This window comes from Lycium barbarum, chromosome 6 (assembly GCF_019175385.1).
Source record: "Lycium barbarum isolate Lr01 chromosome 6, ASM1917538v2, whole genome shotgun sequence".
NCBI lineage: Eukaryota > Viridiplantae > Streptophyta > Magnoliopsida > Solanales > Solanaceae > Lycium > Lycium barbarum.
In genome coordinates, this window is record NC_083342.1 from 52,098,109 (window position 1) to 52,116,207 (window position 18,099).

The following is an 18,099-nucleotide window of genomic DNA, read 5'->3' on the forward strand; positions in this document are numbered from 1 at the left end:
ATTCTTCACCTTTTAAACAATACATGTCTAGAAAGTTTTTGCTAAAGTCTTATACAAGTATGCACAATATCGCGTACAACTTCTACTTGTGCGTTTTATATGACACTTTTTTTTTTATAAAATACTAAAAAATTAATCGAATCGTACCGATACCAAAGAAAAACCGAGATGATGGGACGGTTTCGAAAAGTCTTGTTTTGGTTATACAAAATAAAATAACCGAAGAATTGATATGGTATAAAATTTATAAAATACACACTCGAACCGTACCATTGACACCCCTAGCCACGTTTATGACTTCTTTTGGGAAGTTATTATATTTTTTATATTAACTATTAACTATTTAAACTGAAAAAAGAAATCTTCTATCTACATATAATAGGATAACAAGTGTCATCACCATAAAATTCTAATTTTTAAATACAAAAATAAAATAAAAAAATACCAATTCAGAATTTTGTGTAATTGTAGTTATTTTTTGAATTTTGAGTTAGACGATGGGCAGTGTTGTGTTCCTGAAATTTTGGTAACTTCCTATTCCAAAACAAAAATTAAAGTAAAATTTTCACAAATAGCTACCTTTTAGCTGCTTCTAACAAGCTATAACTATAAGTTCATTATTTATAATTCGTAGCTGGTTTTTCTTATATTTAGGTCGTGGACGCGTTGCATAAATATAGCCAATATAGACTAAATACACGGAACTGTTGAGCAAATAATGCCTCTATTTAAGGAAAAAAATCTTTTTCAAACTAAACAGAAATCTGTTTTTAATGTTCCATAAATCACGCAAATCTTATTCTCTTCCATATCTAATCACATATCTCATTCAACATCTAATCATTCACATAAAATTTGAATTAAAAAACTTTCTTCATATTCTTTTTCAAAATATAACTAATTTTTTTTTTATGTTCCATAAATCATGCAAAGCTTGATTTGTTCATCAACTGAATTACACGTTTCACCATGTAATTGCAACTTTTTTATTTTTTATATTTTTCTGAACTTTTTAGTTTTTTTCATATATATTTTGGCTATATTTTTAATTATATTTTGATTATTATGTTCAATATTACTTATTTTGGTTTCTGTTGACTATATTTAAGATATATTTTTCATATATTTTGACTATATTTAGAAAAATTTCAGAAAAAAAAAAGTTGCAGTGAAAACGTTGCTACCTCAATTATGAACTCAATTATGACTATATTTTGGCTATATTTTTTAATTATATTTTGATTAATATGTTCAATATTACTTATTTTGGTTTCTGTTGACTATATTTCAGATATATTTTTCATATATTTTTCATATATTTTTCAAAATTTCAGAAAAAAAAAACAAGTTGCAGTGAAAACGTTTTTACCTCAATTATGAACTCAACTTGAATTCGATATTTCAACAGATGAATTCAAATATATATTCGTCGTTTAAAACGCAAAAATAACAGAGAATCTTACATATTTTAGGAAATAGAGTTGAATTTTGGGGGTAAAAGGTTGAAATTAATGAGCAGTTAATACAGAGTAAAAAAAGAAAGTGAAAGAAATCAGAAACTGATTTGAAAAGCACGAAATTAGGGGAGATGGGGAGTTAGAAACGTGTATATTTAGGAAAAGGGGGAGAGAGAAAGTGTGCAGCTAAAAAATAGGGGTGTGGGGAGTGGTAAGTTAATTGGTAGAAAAGTGGATAGCTATAAGTTGTAAAAATATAATATTATAGCTACTAAACTTAATTATTAAAAAGTATAGTTATGTTCCATAAATATGTAACATAGTAAGCTATGTCAAGTAAAAATTACAAAATTAAAACGGGAAGAAAACACGGCTCCTCCCATTAATTTTGGGGCAACTCCCTTATCGCATTATAACCATAATCTAAATTGTGGTTATTGGCATATGTCTCTGCATTTCTCCTAAAACGTTGTGTCCACTTCATAAAAAGCCAAAAGTTCATTTTATTTCTTTGCACCATTATTATTAATTTAAATAAATTGGCATATCAATGAAGTCCAGCAGGTTTGGCATTTGGTTTTCGATTTGGTTTTGCATCATACGTTTATTGTAATTAGTTCTTTGATGATGCAGGAACAAATAAAGTTATGCATTTGCAAGAATGAAGCAGGTGATAATTTTTGTACTAGCTCATAAGTTTTCAAAATTATTGTAGTCTTTGTAATAAGTTTTGCGGTATGCAGATGCAAGATACTGCCCGTGAAAATAAAATTTAATTAGTGGATCTGTCGCTCTTTAATTGCTAACTTTTATTACTATTTTGCATATTATTTTATTCAACTGATGCTCATATTGTTTTGATCTTTTGTTTATCCATTAGATCCATTTTTTAGAGGAATTTTGACTGGATTACACAAAGGAAATTAGATCGAGAAAAAGGTAACACAATAGTTTTTGGTTCAATAGAAAATATATTTTCTTATTTACTATGTCCTGACATAGTAAAGTGTTTTCTTCCCGATCTTTTACATAATTGCTATTCAACATATGTCTGTATTAAAGATTGTAAAAACGTATGTCCTTTAATTGATATTCAACTTTTTTGTAAACTTATCCAGATAGCCAAAATCCGTAATGTAGGATACAGATAAATGGGATCTTCAAATCCTATCAAGATTTTTCAAATAAGAACTCCATACAGTTATTTGTTTCTCCCTCTGTCCCTTTTAATAGAAGGATCTCTCATTATATCCGTATTTTGGTTAAAAGAGTCTTCATATCTTTTGATTTATTTTTTTTGTTTTCGTTGTGTTTCATAGTGCAACAATTGCCACGAGAAACAATACTGTGGGCTGAATGTGAAATTTTGCTGGATATTTAGATAGTTTTGAATGAATGATTTTATGTGACTATATCATGTGAATTGTGATGTATCGTTTTATGGCTAACTGCATTATTAGCGCTATTTTGTTGCATAGGTTACTTCCCTGTTATGAACTTTTCATTAATATCTGCGAAGAATTCATATTGTGAGTTCTCTTCTTTGTAAATCTTTTAGTTCAATGCATGTTGTACTGCTTAAATATTTTCTCCTATAATATTAACAAAAAAGCAAAAAGAAGCCTAGCTTTATCATACAAATTTAGTATTTTAGTTGTTTCTTTTTCTTTTTTGTCGAACTATGATGCAGTTTTTTGAATCCTTAAAAGCATTTGACAATACTTAGCACTACCGTAAATGTAGAAGACAATTTTTAACATGTTTATGTATAATGTATATTGTTGGGACTGTAATATAATATATTGTGATAGGAAAAAGATTTTTGCTCAAGCTGTCGTTGGTTGCATTCGAGCGAATCAAGCAGATTGGACTGATTGTCAACTGACATAAGAAAGATACAACATATTCCGAACTTGTTTTCTTCTCAAAAAGTAGCTGGATATTACTTCATGAAGATCAGATACATATGTATTGGTTGTGAAATATTTTGAGTATAACTAGATTGACCCCTTTGAGTGTTTGGGGGCATAAAAAAAAAGTGATTGTGAAATTGTTATTGCTACTGGGCTACTGGCATAGTTTTTGTTTTTTGGTAATGTCTACTGGCATTGTTGTTGAACGACTATCCTAATTAAAAGTCAGCAACCAAATAATTGCAATAAAAACTCTTCTTAATGGAAAAGGAAGACACAAAATACTTTGTTTACTCATATTTAAGTTGGAATTTTAAAACTTAGTTAAAGTTTGATAATAGAATTCCTACCTTACAAAGGAATATTTAAGATCTAATCTTTACATATAAATTTTATAAAGAGGGAGATCGAGATAAGTGAAAATATTTATACTTTAAATTAGTTTTAAAATAAAATTATGTAAACAAATAGTAGTAAAGATATTAATTAGTAGTAAGTACAATAGATTATTATCTACAGGACATGTGCTAGTTGATTGAAGTGGTATGAAGTTGCTCTGATGATTTATAGGTTTTTTTTATAAGCTTCATACATTATTTGATGCAATAATAGTTAGGTGTATGTGATTCCACAATTGTGTGAGTTGAAAACAACATATGATACATGTGTCCTATATTACTATTACTATGGTAGTATATGGTGTAATACATTAGATTGAGCAACTAGAAATTGGGATAATGTAACGACCCATTTGGTCGTTATAGACTTTTTGGTGTTTTTGCCCTTTTCTGAGCAGCGATTAGCGCATTTTTGACCCGAGGGAACCGTTGACACGCTTCTCAAGATGTCTAGACCAGGATTCGGGTAACTTTTGGGAAATACAGGCTTGAAGTGAAAAAGAGTTGACCCAAAGTTGACTCTGTCAACAAGAGCTCCGTTGGGAATTCCGAGGCCACGGGCGCGTTTGTAGCGTGTTGTTATGTGTGTCTATGTGTACGGTATGTGAGCAGATGGCCTCGGGAACTAGTCAGAAAATCGGATCAAATGGTGAAACTTGGGGAAAAAATTCTGGTGTCTGATCTGCTGGTGTTCGCTGCAGCGGCACAAGTATCGCTATAGCGGCACCGCTAAGGCAGTGATGGTGCCGCTGGAGCGGTGAGGAGCATTTGTGGCTAGACCGCTGGGGTTGTCTGATAGACCGCTGGGGCGGTATCTCTGGGGCAGTGTCTCGATTGCTGGAGCGGTCGACGAGCAGTTTTATAAGTTTAAAACCCCAAAACCCTAGTCATTATTTCTATTCTGACTTGAGAGCTTTGCGGAGGCGAATTGGAGGGTTTTCAAGTGATTTATTCCCTAAGGTAACATTCCTACCTTATTATGGTTTCATTAACTTCTCTTAATCTTCTAGCATAATCTAGAATCCATAGAATCTATTGGGTCTTCAAATGGGTTCTTGAGTTAAGTTCTAAATCATTTTTGGTTACTAGAATCTTCCTAAATAGTAAGACTAATGTTGAATATGCTTGAATATGTTGGGAACAAACTAGCTAGATTCCTATTTTCCATAAAAAGGCTTAAGATCAAAAGAAGTGTTTTTATGGGTTTCATGTAAAGAAGGGTTAAAAACGAAATTGATTCTTAGATGATGTTTAAAGATGAAATTGTTGTTGTTCATGCTAGATAATGTCATATCTTGGCTTGTTAATCATTAATCTTCGATTCTAGAGTTGATTGAGCATTGCTATGATTAAAGTAATGGGTTTTGACCTTTTGGTATTGAATTTGGTATTTTGGTTATAAAATTTCCGTTTTGCTCTTAGGGCCCGTTTTTCCTAATTAAGGGTTGGAATTTGACCCGAATAGAAAGTAGCCAATATGGGTATCAATGTTCATGGTTTCTTACATAGAATTCATATGTGATAGAGCTTGATTATTTGGAGACGCTTCGAAAGACGAAACAAGATGTGGGTTCGTGGCACCTGTTCGGCTGCCAAGTAGGTTATGACTTCCCTTTTTGGTAGACTCCGGTTAGTTTCCCATATTCGTGTATTAGAAGGAACGGAGAATGCATGTGTAGGAATTGGAGATTTGGGATGGAATCCTAAGATGGTATTGATGTGTGATTGTGTGTTCGGGCTTATGGCCTGTAGATTATTTAGGATGTATGATGTGGTCTTCTTGAAAATTGGTGGAATTTTATGTGACTTGGGAGTAGCGAGTGATACCTATTTCTGTGCCTAATGATGAGAATTCTCGTAATATGTGATTAATTGTGTTATGCTATCAATAATGAATCTAGTTGGTAAATGGAATGATAAAATGCACCAACGATTGTGACTGAGTTCTAGATTGAGTTGTGACGAATGATTGTGAGTGTAGGGTGAGATTACCTATTCTAAGCTAATAGGCTGACTTAGGGAAGTGGTAATAATGTATATCGATTTGATTAACCTGTTGCATGTTGGGAATTAGCCACCTCGTTGTGTTGTGCTTAATTGTTCTATTGTGTCGGCTTGATGCCATGAGTTGCTGATAAATATTGGATTCTGTTATCGTCTTGATTACGATATTGTTGGCATACCTACTGTTGGTATTTGTGATTCGGTATATTGTTGGCATACCCAATTGTTGGTATTTGTACTTGGATATGTTGTTGGCATACCCACTATTGGTACTTGTGATATTGATATATTATTGGCATACCACTGTGGGTATTGTGATATGATACATTGTTGGCGTACCCCATTGTTGGTACTTGTGATATTGAACTTGATTGTTGATGATTGATATACACATTGCATGCATTCTCACACATTCATGATGCATGGCCGATACCCGGTGATGATCCGGCATCGTTGATTGAGTAAATTGATATTTCGATAAACTATTTTTCTTGAGTGATTGTGAAAAGACCGTTGTCCGAAGATCAATTCCGAAATCGTTGATTGTATGAAACTGATATTTGATAAACTCTTTTACTTGAGTGATTGTGAGAAGGACGATGTCCGAGTTTCAATTCCGGAATCGTTGATGGTGTGAAACTGATACTTGACAAACTCTTTTACTTGAGTGATTTTGAGATGGCCGATGTCCGATGATCTATTCCGGCATCGTTGCTGCATGGCTAATTCCGATGATATTCCGGAATCGTTGTTAGTGCATGGACTCCGCGGGTCTCCCAGAGTGGTGCTGGTGAGACTCCCCCTGTGAGAAATTAGCCAGGGTCCCGTCTGCCTGTTCGGCAAAGATCCAGAACGGGTGGCACTTAGACTTCGCGAGTCACACTAGGTTGTGCTGCCGAGACGTCGATATTTTCGTCCGGAGTACATGCATACACCACATTTGCATGGCATCGCATTTCATTCGTACACTACCGTATTGCATTGCATTGCATTCATACGCTACTGCCTTACATTGCATTATGGCTTGATTCTGAGATGCTTTGGTGTTGTACTTGTGATGTTGGATTCGGATTGATACATTGAGACTTGGAATGGAATTGGTATTTAATGCTATTTAAATAATGGTGTATACTTGTCTTGATTAGATTTGATTTTACTGGTTGGTTGTCTTGTGGATCGTTCGTAGGATGCGTGGACCTCTAGGGGGATGTATAATAAAGGATTCTTAAAGATGAGTTTAGATCTAAAGCGTAGGTATAATGACAAATGATTTGGTAAGGAAGGTTGTGGAATTGTCTTGTGATTGTTAGAAAGGAGATAAGGATTTAAGGATCTTGATGTTATAATGAGCGGTGCATGGATTACGATTTGATTTAGTTATTATCATGTTTATTCGTGAATTCTTTTACTGATATGTGTCACTAACTATTGTCGGCCTATGATGCCTACTCAGTAAGCGTGGATTGTACTGATACTGCTCTTGCTACACCTTTTTTGGTGTAGTGTTTCAGGTGATTGATTGCAGCATGTTCGGTGGCGTGCGGTGCCTAATCTGAAGGCCTCCTCCCATTTCATTCCGGGACGGAGGTTGAGTCTTATAGTGTTATTGTAATTCATGTCTTGGTCGCTCTTGTACTAGTCTAGACCAAGTCATGGGAACTTGAAAAGAGTATTACTTATTTAACGGTTGTAAATATTTTCAATATTGAAGTTTATTATATATTGATTTCCGCTGTTAATCGAAATTAGTTATTGGAGTATTCAAATTGTCTTACTGATTTTTATGTTATTGATTGAGGAGGGAAAGGTAGGTTCCCGCGCGATCCTAAATTGGGTCGTGACAAATAAGTATGCGAATAAGGCTTAAGTTCAGTACGAAAATTAAGGCTTACTATATTTGGAGATGATCTTCTTACTATATAAATATGCTCTCTATTGTAAACCAAAAGTTTTATGAACGATAAAATTATATTTACAAACTACTTATGCCAAAGGACATAGTAGCTATTAGTTAAAATCTGAATTTAACATGCAGATGCCAATTTCTTTTCTTGATAGCTACTCCCTCCATTTAGATTAATTTTCCTTATTTTGATTTGGCATGGAGTTCAGAAAAGTAAAGAAGATTTTTGAGTTTTGTGATCTTAAACTAAATATATGTAGAATGCACCAAAATATTCTTTAATCTTGTAGTCTTAAACATCCCATGTGGAAAGTTGGAATTGAAGAGTTGCAAAAAAAAAAAAAACATTTTTTTTAAACGGATTAAAAAAATAAGACAAAGCTAATTGAAACGGAGAAAGTATATGATAATGAATAAGGCACTCTTCGTGACAAATCATCTGTACTAGCATACAACTTTGATAAGAAACCATTAAAAATATCAATTAAAGACTTGCAAGCAATTGAATCGTTGAGCTTGAAGGTTCAACAGTGATAAGTTTATGTATTTGATATCTTGATATATAAAAATTTACTACGATTAATAATTTATATGTTGACTGTGCATCGTGTGGTTACGAATACTAGTATTATATTAAACTAGACACAAAATAGGTGATGCGACACCTCTCTTTAGCCATGAATTCTATTTTTTTTTTTTGGGCTTTTCTTGAAAATAGAGAAAAGGGGATGCTCGAGCTAGTGTTGTAATTTGGTTTGGCTAATGACCAAATTACCCTTTTCTATATTTATATATATAATAATATTTAATTTTTTGATATAAAATTTATATATTTAGAAACTACATTTAAAAGGCATATAAGAAAATTTCGGTAAAAGAAAAACTTGATTGACTCTCGAAATTCCAACTGAGTCATATAAATTGAGACGAAGGGAGTATTTAATTTTTTGTAGTAGTAAAATAAAAATTACATTGTCATCTAGGAAAGCTATCATCTACTCTGAAGTGATAGTGAAAACATTAGTGCCCATAAACATGAAAATAAGAGTTAAAGAACATTAGACGTTACAATAATCTATAGTTCGAATCGAAGTTGTGCAACCATAAATAAGACCAAGTTCATGAAAAATTTAGAATAATGGATAAATAAAAGAATGAGTTTGGTATAATTAGATTAATTTTAAGAGTATCTGCAGTTCTTTCTTGAGCAGATAACAGCATTTGGTCAATCATTCCAATTATAGTCGTACCCTCAAATGCCCCTATTTTCAACAATAAATGTAATTTACATTAATAACATACTCCATAAAAAGAAAATTAACTACATAGTAGAAATTTAACATAACAGAAATTTAAGTATGACGAAAATACCTTCAGAACATATATGATGAGAAAATACCTTCAGAACATATATGATGAATATGGCACATATATCGTTCCTTCTCCATCACCATATTTCATCAACTTGATTCTTGAGTGTTCTTCATCTTGTGCTTATTATGTCCTCCTCCCTTGTACAACACCTTCATTTGGGAGTTGGGATGAAAATACCATGTTGATGTAATTTTCAGGTATCATATATTTATACATTAAGTAATTAGGGTTTATGAATGTAAAATGTTTGGGAGTTAAAATATTATTAATTAAGATTGAAAGTTACGATGATGAAGAGGTGTGAGTTAATTTTTTTTTTTGGGCTTTTCTCTCATTTTTTCAATTATTTTTATTTTAATAATTCATCTCTATAACTCACACCTCTTCATCATCGTAACTTTCAATCTTAATTAATAATATTTTAACTCCCAAACCTTTGACATTCATAACCCCTAATTACTTAATGAATAAATATATGATACTTGAAAATTACATCAACATGGTTCATCCCAAATCCCAAATGAATGTGTTTTACAGGGGAGGAGGACATCATAAGCACAAGATGAAGAACACTCAAGAATCAAATTGCTGAAATATGGTGATGGAGAAGGAATTATATATGTGCCATATTCATCATCTATGTTCTGAAGGTATTTTCGTCATACTTAAATTTCTATTATGTAGTTAATTTCTTTTTATGGAGTATGTTATTAATGTAAATTGCATTTGTTGTTGAAAATAGGGGCATTTGAGGTTATTACTATAATTGGAATGATTGACCAAATGTTGTTATCCGCTCAAGAAAGAACTACAAATACTCTTATTCTAATTATACCATATTCATTCTTTTATTTATCCGTTATTCTAAATTTCTCATGAGCTTGGTCTTATTTAAGGGTGCACAACTTTGATTCGAACTATAGATTATTGTAACGTCTAATGTTCTTTAACTCTGATTTTCATGTTTATGGGCACTAATGTTTTCACTATCACTTTAGAGTAGATGATAGCTTTCCTAGATGACAATGTAATTTTTATTTTACTACTCCAAAAAATTAAATACTCCCTTCGTCTCAATTTATATGACTCAACTGGAATTTCGAGAGTCAACCAGGTTTTTCTTTGATCGAAATTTTCTTATATGCCTTTTAAATGTAGTTTCTAAATATATAGATTTTATATCAAAAAATTAAATATTTATTTTAGATAGATAAATATAGAAAAGGGTAATTTGGTCATTAGCCAAACCAAATTACAACACCATCTCGAGCATCCCCTTTTCTCCATTTTCGAGAAAAAAAGAAAACACAAACCCACTTTGTCGCCTCTTTCACTTTCCTTCTTCTCCTTCTTGTTTTGGACAAGTATAGACACTCTTAATCCCGTATGTAATATATCTTCCAAATATGTCTCTTTCTTCTCATCCCAATTTACGTTACAAAAACACACCTATTTTTGGATTCACAAAAATCCAGTCGGTGATATTTTGCTACCCGTTTTTGCTAAAATCACTGAGAAAACCAACACCCCTTTTCTTGTCATATATATGACACCTCTTCTTCACCTATTTTTGGATTCACAAAAATCCAGTCGATGATATTTTGCAACCATTTTTGCTTAAATCACCAAAAAACCCCAACACCATATTTCTCGTCGTATATATGACACCTTTTTTTCACATATAATGCATGTTGATGTCTTTGAGAAAAAAACATGTTGACGTATCATTATACTATTTGAGTATTTTATTGATATTTGGCACAAATATCGATGTTTTTGTTGTTTAGGTGCACCAAGCAAGAATGAATGAATTCTGAGCAATATTGGTGAAGTTTGGAAGCATTGTCCACAAAAACGAAGCGACAAGAGAATCGTGAGCAGACTTGCACAGATCACTGCAGGTCCATGCGCGATGGACGTACGTCGCATGGGTGTCGTGCGCTGGAGCTCTGTCAAAATCTTTTTTGTTCTTGAGCGATGGCCAGGTTACGTGTAGGTGGCACATGTATTCAAACCGAAGATTTTCCTTGTGTGATGTATATGCAACGCGCTGGTGATGCACGTCACGTCTGGGTTTTCCTCTTTTTCATAGAATTTCATTTTAATTATTCCAGACTTAACCCTAGACTATAAATATAAGTTTTTAACATGTGAATGACGGCTGGGACATATTTTGGACGATGGAAACACATATTCTTGGCTTTTGGAGATTCTTACTATTGGTTCATCTCTTCTCTTAGTTTCTTTTGATTGAACTCATGTTTCATGACACTATTCATTTGTTTTGTATGAACATGAGTGGCTAACCACTCTTATTCTAGGGTTGCGGCAAAGACATGAAAGTTATAGTTTGATAATTATTTTTCTCTATTTAATTTCCGACATTGGTTGCTTATATATTCCTGTGCTTAATTATTTAATTATTTGGCCAATAGTTGAACTCTATCTGTGGCGCGTTAATTGAACTTGGAAAAGGGAATTTCGTGTGTAACAAGAATAAGTAGAGCTTGTTCGTGACCTTTTTAAAGGTGATCAATTTCACTATTGAAGATAGGAATATACCCTCTAGCCTCGCTTAGTTGAATTTGGAGATTTAAATGCGCTCTCGCTATTTTCTGATGACCATAGGGATATGGGCGTTAGATAGCGTGAATAGGCTTGTGAGAAACTTGGAAGATACTTATAGAGTTAATATTAACTCATCAACTAGTGATCCTGAAAATAAATAGGTAGAACGATTAGAAGACTCAACTGAATTGTTAAAGGCCATAAACCTGAAACTCTTTCTCGTATGATAAAACCTATTTTTTTGCTAACTCTAAATTGTTGTTTCTTTACTTTCTTTTAATCGATAATTTAGTTACAATAAACTCAGAGTCAGAAGTTTGGTTACTTTCTTGAATTGTTACAAGTTGAACTTGAATTAGATAGTCAGTTGCATAAGTCTCTTTGGTTCGACACTCGATTCTTAATCACTTTATGACTTGTACGACCATGTATACTTGCGTGTACATTTGGGAGCAGCAAGTTTTTGTGCGCCATTGCCGGGGACTGATAAACATTGACTATTCTTCTAAATTGCTCAAGGAGTAAAAAGGATCAAATTAAGGCAATTAGAACAAAAGGGTAGAGGCTCATCGGGCCTCCGGATGAATTTATTCAAAGGCTCAATCGGGCAATTCGGAACCCCAAGTGCCGCCCACAAAGTAGATGCCGTCTATGGAAATCAATTCCCTGAATGAAAACTGAGGGAATGTACACTTCTGATTCACGACCTACATGTTGGCATACAATTCCATGACAAGGTCAATATTTAAAGGCCCCGACTTTTCAAAGATAGAACTCCATCCAATGGCTACAATTTGATTGTATATGTCCTTGAAATTGCGTTTAAAAGGGACTTTGTTGACGGCTTGCTCATGAATATAGCCCTTCGAGAGGTTGAAGTTCTTGTACCATTGTAACTACCCGTTTGGTCGCTATAGTGCTTTTGACCCATTTACCCCTGTTGACCTTTCCCCGAACGCTATTAGTACGATTTTGACTTGAGGGGATGGGTGGCACGATTCCCGAGGCACTCGGGAGCGTTTTGGGTTATTGGTTGGAAAGTTGGCTTTTAGCCATTGGGTGTTGACCTGGTCAAATAAACCTCCGTTGGGAATTCCGAGACCACGAGTGAGTCCGTAGCGTGTCTTTATGTATGTTTACATGTCTAGTTTGCATCTGGGAGGTCTTGGGTGATTGTCGGGTTTTGAGATGAAGTTAGTGAAATGCCTGATGTCTCGTTGGGGTGAGGTATTGTGCCCCACAGCAGACCCACCTCAGCGAGACTTGGTTTGCTGGCGCGAGCTAGTTGGATTCTTGGGAATCCGCTCTAGCGGGCGGAGCTCTACTGGAGTGGATGCGCTGTAGCGGACCCCTTACCGTTGCGGCGGAAAACGCAGAAATAGATTGCATATAAGGCTAAGTTAAACCTTTCATTTCCCATTCCTAAAATTATTTTTCACAAGTGTCTTTAAGGCGATTTGAAGAGGTTTTAGGTGGATTCTTCTTGGGGTACGTGGCCCTAACCTTCCTTTCCTTTATTTATCATTCCTAAGCTTGAATTAATGGTAGAAATCTATAGAACCAAAAGAAGAAGATGAGTTTTGACCTATATCTTGTTATTTGAATTTTAGTCTTCCAATATGAGACTAATTGATGGATTTGACTAATCTAAGCATGGAATTTCATGAATTAGTAACCAATAGGCTTGAATCTTCCATTCTAGTTGAGAAATTGAAACGTTGAAAGTTAGGGTTTATACCAAATTGGGATTTTTGCCTTGATTGATAAAATTGATCAATACTTGAGCTAATTTATCAATTTGAGGATAGAATTGAACTTCTAGAATGTTGGGTTACCTATTCCACCTTTGAAATACCCGTTTTACCCTTGTGGGCCCCATTTTCTTATTTTATTTAGTTGATTTTGATTCAAACGAATGTATAGCAATATGGTTAAAGTTGTGTCTCTTTTCTAACTTAGAATTCAATAATGGCTAGACTTTGAGTATTTGGAGGATCTTCGGAAGGGCAAGGCTCAGATTTGATTGTTCGTGGCTCCAGCTTGGTAACGAGATAGGTTACGGCTTACCTTTTGGTTAGACTCCGATTAGGGAAGAATATGTAGAGTTAGTTATTGTTGGAGAAAGCGTGTTATGCCTTCGGGTATGAAGTTGGGACGGATTACTTAGGATTGGTACTGTTGAGTGATTTGTGGGCTTGTTGCCTGTTTGTTGTGTATTGGCTTGTTGCCATATGTGTGATGTTGGACTTGTTACTTAGTTGCCATATTGTGATTGTGGTACGGTTGTTTCTCACTTATCTTAACATAATCATGGATAGAGGAAAGAAATTGATTTGATATTGATATTGTGATATGTGTCCATGCGTGGCATGATTGGGACTGACATGATTTCACTTGGTACTGTTATTATGCATTGCATTCATCCTCATTTCCATGATACATTGATATTATCAGTGATTGGTGTTGATGATGATAAGTGAAAAGGGAACATCCGAGATTCTTTGGACATACTTGATACAGTAGTCATCTCTGGGCTGTGTGCGGAGTGGTTGGTGTTGTGGAGTCATCTCTGGGCTGTGTATGGAGTGACTGGTACATAGACTTCGCGAGTCCCCCATGGGTCATGACTATCGAGACGTGGAGGTATTCCGTCCGCAGCATATGTGTACAAAGACTTACATTTGGCCATTGCATGTCATTGCATTACGTATGCATTCATTACTTCATTCACATATTTCATGGATTATGTCTTGATATTCCTATCACTTGTGGTATTTGTTCTTGGACTGTGTTGTGGTTGTACTTGATTGTGAGCATGCCTATTCTTCAGTTTCTTTCTTTATATATGTTATCTAACTATTGTCGTCCTATGATACCTGCCAGTACATAGTGTTTGTACTGATACTATCTTGCTACATTATCTTCTGAGTGCAGAGTTCGTGACAGGTGTCACGACCCGGCTAGGGGGCCGCGACGAGCACCCGGTGCTACCCCACCCGAGCACCCCCTTATCGTACATAGCATAACATCTAGGTGAACCATAAATCCATTCGTGCTTTTCTTATCGTTAATCATATTGATCCCATTAGATGACCATCATCATTTAACATATCATAGGCATCTATGCCACATCATAAGTACAAGGCCGACGAGGCCAACAAAAGATATACAAAACATGGGCCGACATGGCCGAACATCTCTACCCACATACACATGACTACGAGCCTCTAAGAGTATGACATATCGTACGAGCGGGACAGGACCCCGCTATGCTCATAATTATATACACAAAAGAATAAGTACCCAAAAGCTACGGCTCCGAAAGAAATGGAGCTCTGCTATGCAATCTCTGAATAAGCAACTATGGATCAAGTCTGTCTCCCTGTGCACCAGCGGGCATGACGCAGCGTCCACAAACAAAAGGACGTCAGTACGAAGAATGTACTGAGTATGTGAAGCATGATCAACATCAACATAGAAGCATAATAGATATCATATGAAAATAGTATAGGAGGGGAGACAGTAATATCATCATCATCATGTCGCTTACTTGCATACGTCGTCGTTCGTATCCCATAATAATACTCGTACCATACTTGTGCTCATATTCGTATACATGTCCTTATTCGTATTCTTATACATAGTCTTATCACATTCATATTCATATTATATACATAGCCATACACTTATATACATACATAGCATTTACATAGCATACCCGACCTCATAGGATCGGTGTTTCATACATACTTAGCCAACCAAGGCTCAAGATCATACATACCTGGCCCTACCAAGGCATCAGGGTTATCCGTACCTTCTGCAGAAGTGCGCGCGCATTACGTAATCATATACATACTTTATACATAGTTATATACATATAGTCTTACCCGGCATCATAAGCTCGGGGTCTTATCATAGCCCTTCATAGGCACACATATACATATATCATAGCTCGTAAGCATCTCTAGTCTCATTTTACTCTCATCATCATTACTATCCTCATCATTATCGTTACATTTACATTATAGACTTACTCGTCATATGAGGAACGTAGTATAATCATAGTACATATCAAGGGTCGTGAGCTTATGAGCTCGGAATGTCAACCATGTGAAGACAACATACTCATATAGAGGAATTTAGGAATTTGGCCAAGAACTATGCCTTATGAAAGAAGGTTTAGCCTTACATACCTTTCCGTCGAACTATTCTACACTTGCACGTTTCCTTCCAATGCTAGCGTTTATACCTTCATTAATATCATAACAATGGCCATTAGTCATTCACATTATCCACATTATCTAGATTCCTCAATTTGCCTCTAATTCACCCACATTCATGGTCATAACACCCATCTTCGTCCATTCATCTAAAGTGTTTAGTTCATGATCTTAATACCATTTATAACACATTCATATCACAACCCAACAACATTCATAACTCAATTCAAACTATTTCTCAAAAAGTCACTATTCATCATTCATGACCTAGTTGACCACATTTTCTACAATCCATGTATTTTAATTCTCCAATACTTTAAACATCTTGTAAACATCATGAATCTTACCTTAGAAGTCGTAGGAACAAGCTTTGGTTGATAATACTCTTCTTTGAGCAAAACCCTAGTTTTTCTCCATTTGGATTTCTTGACTTGGATGATCCTTGATGATTTCCTTATCCTTGATTCACTTGTCTTAATGTAATTGATGGCTTATAATCCTTGAAAACCCATATAATAAATGTAGAGAGAAGTTCTAGAGAGAAGTGGTGTAATGTTGTAACGAAATAAAATAAGTCTTGATCCTCATATTTAATGAATTGGAAAATCTGTGCTGGGTGAACAGTGGTCGTCCATGGAGGTTTACGGTCCGTATTTCAGTTTACGGACCGTCCCTCGTGGTCGTCTTTAAGCTTAAGCAGGACCAGAAACTTTGGCATGCATGCATGGTGATTTACGACCATGGTTTACGGGCCGTAAATCACTTTACGGTCCGTCCACCAGGTCGTGTTTAGCCATTTCCTCGGCTGGCAGAAAGTTGAAGTTGGGCATGCCAGTTTACGACTTCAAGTTTACGGACCGTATTGCACTTTACGGTCCGTATTTTGCACTATACGACCACTGGGCAGTTTTGCCAACTTTCAATTTTTCTCATTTCTCGACTTTTCATCCTAATCATTCTCGTCCATTTACGCACCTTGATCATGAAACATTATACACTAACAATGCTCGCACACATCATTAGTTCGTTCACTTGCGTACCAACGGGAAATTTTCCGAGGTGTAACATTCTACCCCCCTTAGGAACATTCGTCCTCGAATGTTAAAGGCTTGGGGAATTCTATAAAAATTTCGCCAGAGTTTACTCTGTAATGTGGCACTACCACCCTGTCACAACAACCCACAATAACAATGCCTCACAGGACAATAATACAACAGCACTAGAAATTTGGCCACACACGACCTGAATGTATAAAAGGGAAAACATGCATACCTTATGATTTTGACGTCTCATCTTGGACTTCTTCCAAGGGCCGAAATAAATGTGGGTATTTGGATCGCATATTCTCTTCCGCTTCCCATGTCATTTCCTCTCGATTGTTATTTCTCCACAGAACTTTAATTGAGGCCACTTCTTTGTTCCTAAGCCTCCGTACTTGCCTATATAATATGGCAATGGGCATTTCGTCATAAGTTAACTTTTCTGTCACTTGAATATCATTCACTGGGACGATCCTCGTAGGATCTCCAACACACTTCCGAAGCATCGAGACATGAAATACTGGATGGACTGACTCCAAATCTGGAGGTAGATCTAGCTCATAGGCCGCTTTCCCTATTTTGCGCACAATTTCGTATGGCCCAATATACCGGGGACTGAGCTTCCCCTTTTTGCCAAATCTCATCACGCCCTTCATCGGCGACACTTTCAAGAATACCCAATCTTTCACTTTGAACTCTAAGTCTCTTCGACGATTATCCGCATAGGACTTCTGACGACTTTGAGCCGCTAGCAACCGATCTTGTATGAGCTTAACTTTCTCTATTGCTTGCTGGACCAAGTCTGGCCCTATCAACTTAGCTTCTCCGGTTTCAAACCACCCAATTGGGGATCTACACTTTCGCCCATATAGAGCTTCATACGGTGCCATTTGAATGCTAGAATGATAACTGTTATTGTAAGCAAACTCAATGAGTGGCAAATGGTCATCCCAATTTCCTCCAAAATCTATCATACATGCCTGTAACATATCTTCATGAGTATGAGTAGTACGTTCAGCTTGCCCATCAGTCTGGGGGTGAAATGCCGTGCTAAGGCGCACTTGGGTCCCTAAACCTTCTTGGAAAGACCCCCAAAACTTGGCTGTAAACTGAGTTCCTCTATCGGAGATAATAGATACCGGAACGCCATAGAGTCTCACTATCTCTTTAAGATAAAGCTTGGCATAATCTTCTGCCACATAGGTCGTCCTGACCGGTAAGA

General features: G+C 35.5%; 1 long non-coding RNA gene across 2 annotated transcripts; it reads left to right on the top strand.

Annotated features, from left to right (window-relative positions):
- Positions 1-1,902: 1,902 nt before the first annotated feature.
- On the top strand, positions 1,903-7,522 carry LOC132599717 (uncharacterized). 2 transcript variants are annotated; one of them, XR_009566964.1, is made up of 3 exons: positions 1,903-2,127; positions 2,338-2,396; positions 7,276-7,522. It is a non-coding gene; the product is annotated as an uncharacterized LOC132599717 (long non-coding RNA). The 2 variants fall into 2 exon arrangements; XR_009566963.1 differs by lacking the exon at positions 7,276-7,522 and adding an exon at positions 3,269-3,554.
- The last annotated feature ends 10,577 nt before the right edge of the window (positions 7,523-18,099 follow it).